Below are 8,909 nucleotides of genomic sequence, written 5' to 3'. Positions count from 1 at the left end.
ACTGTTTCCTGATCCTGGTAGAGTAGACTACAATGCCGGCTGTTCTGACTCACAGACTGTAAGTACGTTTTTTATATTGAAAGAGGTTTTATATATATATATATATATATATATATATATATATATATATATATAATGACCAGTCTTAAAGGGAAAAAAAATAGATGACTAACTTGTAAGACTCTAAACCTTTAATGCAACCGGCCTCTGGTCATTAATAGCGTTCCCAAAACATTAGCACAATAACATTATTTATGCATCATTCAAGGAATGGTTTTCCGAAACGTTTTTATTTGTTACATTTTTAAACTACTAACATAAAATTAACATTCCCATTATGTTTGCAGATGATCAAATGCAATCTTTCCTTAATGTTTTCAATGTTGTTCGCATAAAATAAATAAATAAACATTTAAAAAAATGTTTGGAATGTTCAGAGAACATTTAGAAATAATGTTTTAGTAACTTGATGGGAACATTTATTAAAACGTTCTTTTACAACATAGCTAACTTTAAACCGGCAAACAATGAAAATACAGTTAATGTTTTCACTTTATTTTCTCAGAAATTTGGCTTATGTTCTGGCCTATTATGCTATTATGGGGACCTATTATGCTCCTTTTTACAAGATGTAATATAAGTCTCAGGTGTCCCTAGAATGTGTCTATGAAGTTTCATCTTAAAATACTCCACAGATCATTTATTATTCCATGCTGAAAATGACAATTTTTAACAGAATCAAAAGCATGCCGTTTTTGTGTATGTATCTTTAAATGCAAATGAGCTGCTGCTCCCCACCCACTTCTCCAGAAGAGGGCTGTACATTTACAGCTCTGCCTTGGATACTATACCAAAACAAAACAAAACAACTGTTTGGTCTTGATTATCATGTCTATCGCGCTCACGCTCATCATTTTAATATGGTTTTGTGAGCACACATCTCTGTGTGTGTGCACTTAAAGTGTCAAATACACTCAAAGTTATGTCAAATAATTATGACTGTGAACGTAAACAGCTGGGAAAGAAATCGCATGTGTATATTAGATCTGTGTGACAGCAGCATAATATACAGAACCTACTGCTATCTGTGCTGGTCATTTGAATTAAACAACAAAATAAAAACAGAAAGTCATATCTCTGTTTTTTCTCATATCTCATATCTTAGCTCCTCGCCACACTCAGGGGAGGAGCTAAGATAATAAGGCAGAGATTGTTACCAGTCATGTGCAGGCCTGGTCCTATGTGATGTCACATTGGAGTAAATTCCTGATTGGCTCATTTTAAGACAACCATTGTGATTTATGGGGAAAATAACAAACAGAGAGGATGGATATTCTCCACAATAGGGTGCACACACTGCAGACACATAATTATGTGTATAAAACAATATAAAAGTGACTTTTGCATATTAGGTCCTCTTTAAAGTTAAGAACAAATATCTTCCAGAAACAGAAGGTTTGTTCAGAGTCGTCTGGTCTGCCAATCCCAAAATGTTATCGCCACAATGTTATTTATGCATCATTCAAGGAAGATTTTTTTTTTTTTGTGAAACATTTTTATTTCAACATTCACCTAATGCTTTATAAATGTTACTTCTAGAACATTCAAAAGTATAACATTCCCATAATGTTTGCAAAATGAAACTTTGCCTTAATGTTGTTTGCATAAACAAGAAAAAAAAAAAACTGGATGTTTTGAATTTTCAGATGTTTTTTTTTTTATTTTATTGAATGGGAAAGTTATTAAAGCATTCTTAGAACATATTACATATAATAAACATGCCACGGTAGCCAAATTGTATTATTATTAATATTATTATTTTTTTATCAGTAAACAATGGAATTAAAAGTAATGCAATCGTTGAAACGGAATAATAAGTGGAATCACTTAGATATGAGTGATTTGCTAATTTAGTTGTTTATTTTACAAAATGTAAAATTATTCAAAGAGGCCACTGCTGGGGCAAGACACTCCCCTGGGTAAATCTTCACAGAATATATAAATTATGTAATTCTTATTAATATTTATATATATGAACTGTCATTAATTTAAAATACTAAATCATCTATTCTATTTAAAATGCCATTTTGACAATTTAGGTGAAGAATTAAATGAGAAACAGAGCAGAATCCCAGATTTTAAAGATAAATTTATTCTATGACTTCTATGAATATTTATATATTCAATTGACCATGTTTTAATTGAAGATATGCCAATTAAAAGCAACACTATGAATTTAAATTGAATGGGTTCACTCAATTAACCTATAGGTTTAAATGAAACGTTAAGATGTCTGAAATGTACATGAAATTCATGGAAATACTAAATAATAACCCCATTAATTACAAGTGTTAACTTTAAAAAGAGTAACTCTAGTAACAACATGTCACTCAAAGCCTTCTGTGGCAATTTTGGTGGCCCAGGGGCAAATTTTATATTTTTATTTAAAAAACAAAACACAAAAAAAAAAAAAATATATATATATACTGTATATATATAATGTTTGGCATTTTCTGGCTGACGCAGAGCTCCTGCGTGCGTCTTTCACAGTTACCACACAACTTAGTGTCAGGATGATGAACAGCCCAGTGATTACATTCACACACAATCATCCATCTCACACAAAACCAAGCACTTTATCTTTAATCACTTCCCTGTCAGTTATTTGATGTCATGTGTTCACGGATATCTTGTTTTCTAATCACCTTCTAATCTCATATAATCATTTTTTCTTTTCAGCATCAGTGGATTAAAGATAAATAAACTGGATTGTCAGAAGAAAAAAATGAATTCTTGAGTTGAATAATAGCACATAAAGCAGTAATCAATGAAACGCATAATCACTTAAATCAAATGACAATTGAGCTGACAATAGAATGGCAATTTAGCCACAGAATTAAAATGGAAACAAATGCTGAAATGGAATCTCTTGAGTGATTTGGAACATTCTACTGTACATAGACGGCAGATTACAGCACACACAAGAACCACAGTGCAACAACTGATTCCAAAGGAAGCAGACAAAATTGATCTTATAAGCCTGAAAATACAAAGCAAACCAAACGAGGAGTGGAACATGATCAAATAAGGAAAAATAGGAACAGAAACAGGAGCAAAACACGACACAGAACAGTCCAGAATCCTGACATTACGCCCCCTCCCTCCTTGCGCAGTCGAAACTACATGGGGAGGGTCGGGTGGGAACTTGGGAGGAGGTTCCGGAGGAGGACAGACACCCGGGAGGGGGACGGCAGACAGAGACCAGGGAGGTGACGATGGAGGGAGGAGCCAGGGAGGAGACAGGAGGGGCTTGCAGCAGGAGGAGCCCAGCTGGACCCAGGCCACAGCCATAATGTCAACCCACGTTGAAGCCGACGGAGGGAGGAGCCATGGAGGTGGAATGGCCGCCGACTCCAGGGGGCTGACCAACGGCGGCAGAGCAGGTGGGGGAGGAATCCGAGGCGGAGACGGAGAGCCAACGAGCCAGGGGGATGCCAAGGATCCAGGGGGCCAGGGTGGAGCCGAAGGCTCTGGCGACCAAGGCGGAGGCAGAGACTTAAATACAGATCTATAATAAATAGATCTATCTATCTATCTATCTATCTATCTATCTATCTATCTATCTATCTATCGGAGATCCGCGGTGGAGCCGGAGCGACTGAGGACCAAGGTGGAGCTGGCGGGAGGAAGGAGCCCAATAGAGCTGGTGGGATGGAGCAACGAGGTGCAGCCGGAGGAGCGGAGTCTTGAGGCGATGGCGGGTCGATGCCCGACCAAGGCGAAGCCGGAGGGACGATGGAGCCCGGTGGAGCTGGTGGATCGACAGGTGATGGTGGAGGCGAGGGAGCTAGGAGCCGAGATGGAGCCGCTGGGTCTACGGGCCGAGGCGGAGTCCGGGCCTCGGAGGCCGGAGGCGGAGGTGAAGGATTCTCCAGCCATGGCGACGCTGGAGGATGGCAGACCCGCGGACCTAGCACCGTATTGATGGTGGGCTGAGGGCAAGAAGAGGGGCTGCCAGACGACAGCGGTGGAGGAGGCTGGAGCCGGTGGGAGGGCGGGCATTTGTGAGCCTCCGGACATTCAGGGCTAAACTCTAGATCGGGAGCCCACCCTCTAGGCTGAACATGGGAACAGGATGGCTCTCTGGAGGAGCGGACACTTGGGGGCGCTCTGGACTGGATTCGGGTACTGGAGCCCTCTCTTCTTCGGTGTGGCACATTCGCCGCGCCATACTCAGCTCACCCTCAGCTGCGGTGCAGGGGGCGGAGCTCCTCTCCGCGCTCACACCGTCCGCGGCTTTCTCCCTCGTGACGGGCATTGTCGCCAGGTCTCGCACCTGGTCTGACGGGTTCAGCTCTACGTCTGTGGAGATCCTCTGCTCAGTCGCTCGGCTTTGCGCTGGCTCACTGATCGCGGCGGGAAATGACTCTCCGTCAACGGTGGGCTCGGGCTGATGCTCCGCATCGCGGGGAGATGGAGGGCTGGGCTCTGGGTCGGGAGTGGTACCGTTTCTCGCCAGTATCCACTCCACAAAGCCGGTGAAATCCGCTCGAGGACCATCTTCGGACGACGGCACTCTGCACTCGATGTTTAGACTGCCGTCGTAGAACGCACTGAGTGCGTCGTCCGTGTAGCTGGTGGTGCTTGCTAGCAGCTGGAACAGTCTCGTATGGTCCTCAAGTGATCTCTCCCCCTGCTCCAGCAGGAGGAGGAGATATTCCGGGTGAAGGAGGGCATCCATGAGGGAACAACGGAGACAAAAACACTGGGTAAAAGGCGGAATCAAAAACGGAGGGAACACACGGCGGTAACTGTGTTGGTCAGGTCTTCTGTCACGTTACGCTGCTGTGTGAAGAACGTAGGAGACACGGAGTAGCATTCACAGTCTTTAATGATGAAAACATGGGATAATCCACAATAGGAGCTGGGCAAACACACATAGAAACAAGTAGACCTGACAGAGACATACTGCACAGACTGGGACTTAAATACAGGGGATGATTGGGGAAACACAGGTGCATGGGATGACTAATCAAACTAAATGAGGAGAGGAACATGACCAAATAAGGAAACATTTTCGAACAACCTAGTATGAGAGCCTGTACTAGTACACCCCCAAAACAAAATCAAGACTTTGTAAAAGAGCATAATAGGACCCCTTTAATGTTTTCACTATAAAACATATAAAACCTTTAGAAAACTGGACATTTTGGATGTTCATGGAACATTCAGCACAAATGTTTTCATAATGGGAACATTATCAAAATATTCTTAGAACATAAACACAGCATGCCGACATAAAGCGCCGTTGCGCTTCAGACGTCCCGAGTTCGAGTCCCGGCTCGCGGACCTTACCTGATCCCATCCCCCCTTTCTCTATCCCACCTCGCATCCCGTCTTAAAATAGGCCTACTGTCCTATCCAAAAAAAAAAAAGTTATCTGGTCTTTAATAACCTTCCTAAAACATTGGCGCAAAAACATTATTTACACAATTCAAGTAATGTTTTTTTTCTTTTCCCGAAACGTTCTTATTTGGACATTCATCAACGTTTTGTAAATGTTACTACTAGGTACTTGTTTTAAACCGTTCAGAGAACATTATAATAAAAAACATTATATCACATTATTAAAACATTTAGAAATCTGTACATTTTGAACGTTCAGAGAAAATTAGAACGAATGTTTCCATAACTTAACGGGAACGTTATCAAAACATTTGATTTATTTATTTTTTTGCTAGCTGGGATATGACTTACCAGCCCAACACATGGACTGTGTGGATGTGCGTGGTGCGGATATACGGATAGCATCGCTTTTGTCTGGGAGGAGACAGATCTATCTGCAGGAGAAGGGGAGGTTGGCTGCTTCTTAAGCCAGTTATCTTAGCGCTCCACGCTGCTGGTGCTCTGCCAGCGCTCACAGCCCTGACGACATTAATGAGTCCAGCGAGTCCCGCTCTCTTCTGCAGGCAAATGATGGACGTATGCATGAGATTCCCTGATACTATCCCAAATTATCACACACACACACACACTCAGAGCGCAAGGCCTATAGGAAGCAGTGATGCTGCGAGCTACACACCCGAACACGACACACACAGCGCAGGGAAGGGAGATAGAGCAAATTTAGTCCATGATACAGAGAAGGCAAACGCATTCTAATCATTCGCGCCTGTGGCACCGGGATGGTTGGAGGTCTGGGTGCTGAGCTGAGGATGCAGGCATCACGTTGATGGTAAGCGCTTCGCATTTCGGCTCTGACTCACGTACAGCTGTTTTTTTCTTTCTTTCTTGTCTTTCTCTATGGCGGCCGCGTCCTCGCATCCTTTTGCTCCGCCTCATTGGTGCTTCCCCCATTCCTTGGTCTCTCTCTCTCTCTCTCTCTCTCTCTCTCTCTCTCTCTCAGAGCTCCAGGCCAATTGGTTGCCTGCCTTCCACCGTTATCTGCTCTCTCCCTTCTTCGGCTGTCTCCGCGTCTCTCCTCTTCCTCTGTCTTCCTTCAACTCGTGAAGAATGATTAGCATACGGGAGGCGAGAGGAACTTTCCAGCGCGAGTGAACAGGAGAACAAGTGCGCAAAAGGAAGGACGCTGGAAAATACCATCAGCAAGCGATTGGAAAGTTTGAGCGAAGAGCACATTTCCAGACTGGTGGGTCACTCGTGATTTTATTTCTGGCTGGATTGCGTTGCAGACATTGCTCTGATTGAAGAGTTGAGCGTGTACAGCGCGTGTGTTTATTAGTTGGTGTAGTGCAGGTGTTACCAGACTCTTAGAAATGAGCTTATAGTGACAGTGACCTATTGTAATAAGGTTTATGTAGTCATATTAAACAGTTACTTTCATATCTGAAAATGTAGGGAAAAAAACGTTTTTACAACGTAATTAGAATGATTGCTCAGTATACAAATGAACATTCTTAAATCAATATGCATTTACTTGAGAAGGAAAATTAATTGCTTAAGTTCGGAATTCTTGTTTTCTGAAGAATTTATCAAAATTAAGTGGGTTTATGCTTAAAAAAATTGCCAGTAGACATCCCCCCCCTTTGAATAAAGTTTATTTTCCCGACCTATTGGCATATATATGTATGTTTTTCTTGTTTAAAGCATAAACTCTTATTTTTTATTATTTTTTTTATAGTAAGTGTTATTGATAAATAACAAGACTTGATATCTTAAGTCATTTTAAATGCAAAACGACAAAAATACAAATCTTTTTTTTTTCAGTGAAAGTATGGTGGGATGATTAAATGAGAATATTGAATGATTGAAGTTCAGAAGATTATAGTTTGGTTTTCTGTGATCCTACTATACAATTTTTTTCCCAGTGCACAGTCATTTGCTCTGTATCAAGAACTACTACATTACAAGTACTGCTACTGCATTAGTGTTGTACAGCAAGCAGCCATATACTTTGTGTTAGCATGCTGCTCAAAGAGTCATCCATGCTAATGTGGATGTTGTGAGAGGTAAACATGTCTCGCAGGTAACGAGCTGTTGGGCTTGTTCTCCAGAAGCTTCTGTGGGCTTGGTTAGTTGTGTGAAATGGCACTGCACTACAGTCCATATGGTTCTGGGTTGGACTTGCAGTACAAAGGCTGGACTATTCGAAACATGCATTGTTATCTGTGCGCTGCTGGGAAACTTCAGTTTTCTTGAGACAAGTGAAACTGAGCTGTTTTCAAGGAAGAACGCATGGACATGTCTTCATAAGAAAGTGGTTTTCTTATGTAGTGGTCATATTTGTATAGACAATTTTTCCTCATTACATATCAGATAGATTTGTGTCACTGAGCATTCCTTATCCCAGCTCATATATTTTGAGTGACACATTTGCTTTGCATACTTGTAATTCTTTATCTTGAAGTAACATCAGCATAACTGGTTGATCATGATATTTATAAGAAACTGCGAAACAGAAACCTTTCCTTCGGTTGTCTGCTAAGTGATGTGAAGCAAACGATCTTTTACGTTGCATGATGTAACTCAATCCAGCACTGTACTGGAGTCTGGAACTGAGACAGAGTGCACTTTGTTTTGTCTTAATGATCTATATTGTAAGACTCACACACTCTACTCTCGCTGTGAGTGAAAGGACAATGTATGGCATGTGCTAATATCAAAATAGTGGAAATGTACATTGCTTTCTGGTATGTACATACAGACATTGACATACATACTGAAAATTAGAAGCATTTTATTCTATATTGAGCCATTTCTCAATGAAAATTCAATCCATCCAGCATACAATTTCGGAATTGTTTGGAAAACCAGGATGCAAATGTGATTGAGTTTACTTTATTGTATATCATTCTCTGTGTTGAATATGCAATATCTTTAATGAATATATGATTTAACTAGATATATCATATCATATCATATCATATCATATCATATCATATTATATTATACACAACAGTTCATTCTGGTCCTCAAATCTGATTGGCTGAGAGGTCTTTCCACCCATGAGATATTCACCCAGTATCACTACAGGAACCGTTGTCACAGAATGTAGTTTTAAGAGTTTTTTAGGTGATAATATAATTGCTTAGACTTCAAATGTGCGGTTTGTTAATGTCTATTTCAAAATTTGCGTTGACGTTTTCAGAGATGTGAGCTCCAGAAGTCAGCAGCCATTCTGCGCTCATAAACCCGCCGAGAGCGCCTCACCTCGGCCAGATCTTCTGGAATTTGCCACTGGCTCTGATGTGGTTAAACATGATATTGGTTTTGGGTAAATTTAACGGGCAGTCTTTGGTCTCATTAATCTATTATTTGTTCCAGAGCAAATAGTTTAGGCTGAGGGCAAATTTATTTAACTTTAATGCTGTATATCAGAAAAACTGTCTTTGTACTTTTGACTGCCTACAGCTGAATCTCAACCATGCTGATATACAGCAATATCACAA

General features: G+C 41.0%; 1 protein-coding gene and 1 long non-coding RNA gene across 2 annotated transcripts in view; one reads left to right on the top strand and one right to left on the bottom strand.

Annotated features, from left to right (window-relative positions):
* Positions 1 to 5,842, bottom strand: part of LOC107684247 (uncharacterized) — an 11,080-nt gene extending 5,238 nt beyond the window's left edge. The window contains exons 1-2 of the long non-coding RNA XR_001633833.1: positions 5,758 to 5,842; positions 5,356 to 5,417 (exon numbers count right to left, since the gene is read on the bottom strand). This is a non-coding gene — a long non-coding RNA (uncharacterized LOC107684247). The remainder of the gene's footprint in view (positions 1 to 5,355; positions 5,418 to 5,757) is intronic.
* Positions 5,843 to 5,893: 51 nt separating this feature from the next.
* The window catches only part of myt1lb (myelin transcription factor 1-like, b), a gene marked incomplete at its 3' end in the record, with an annotated part of 141,494 nt that continues 138,478 nt past the window's right edge, over positions 5,894 to 8,909 (top strand). The window contains exons 1-2 of the mRNA XM_016480462.1: positions 5,894 to 6,235; positions 6,407 to 6,649. The remainder of the gene's footprint in view (positions 6,236 to 6,406; positions 6,650 to 8,909) is intronic.

Source organism: Sinocyclocheilus anshuiensis, unplaced genomic scaffold (genome assembly GCF_001515605.1).
Source record: "Sinocyclocheilus anshuiensis isolate Anshui unplaced genomic scaffold, SAMN03320099.WGS_v1.1 scaffold161, whole genome shotgun sequence".
Lineage (NCBI taxonomy): Eukaryota > Metazoa > Chordata > Actinopteri > Cypriniformes > Cyprinidae > Sinocyclocheilus > Sinocyclocheilus anshuiensis.
The sequence above is the reverse complement of the archived record's forward strand: the minus strand, read 5'-3'. Positions and strand labels throughout refer to the sequence as shown.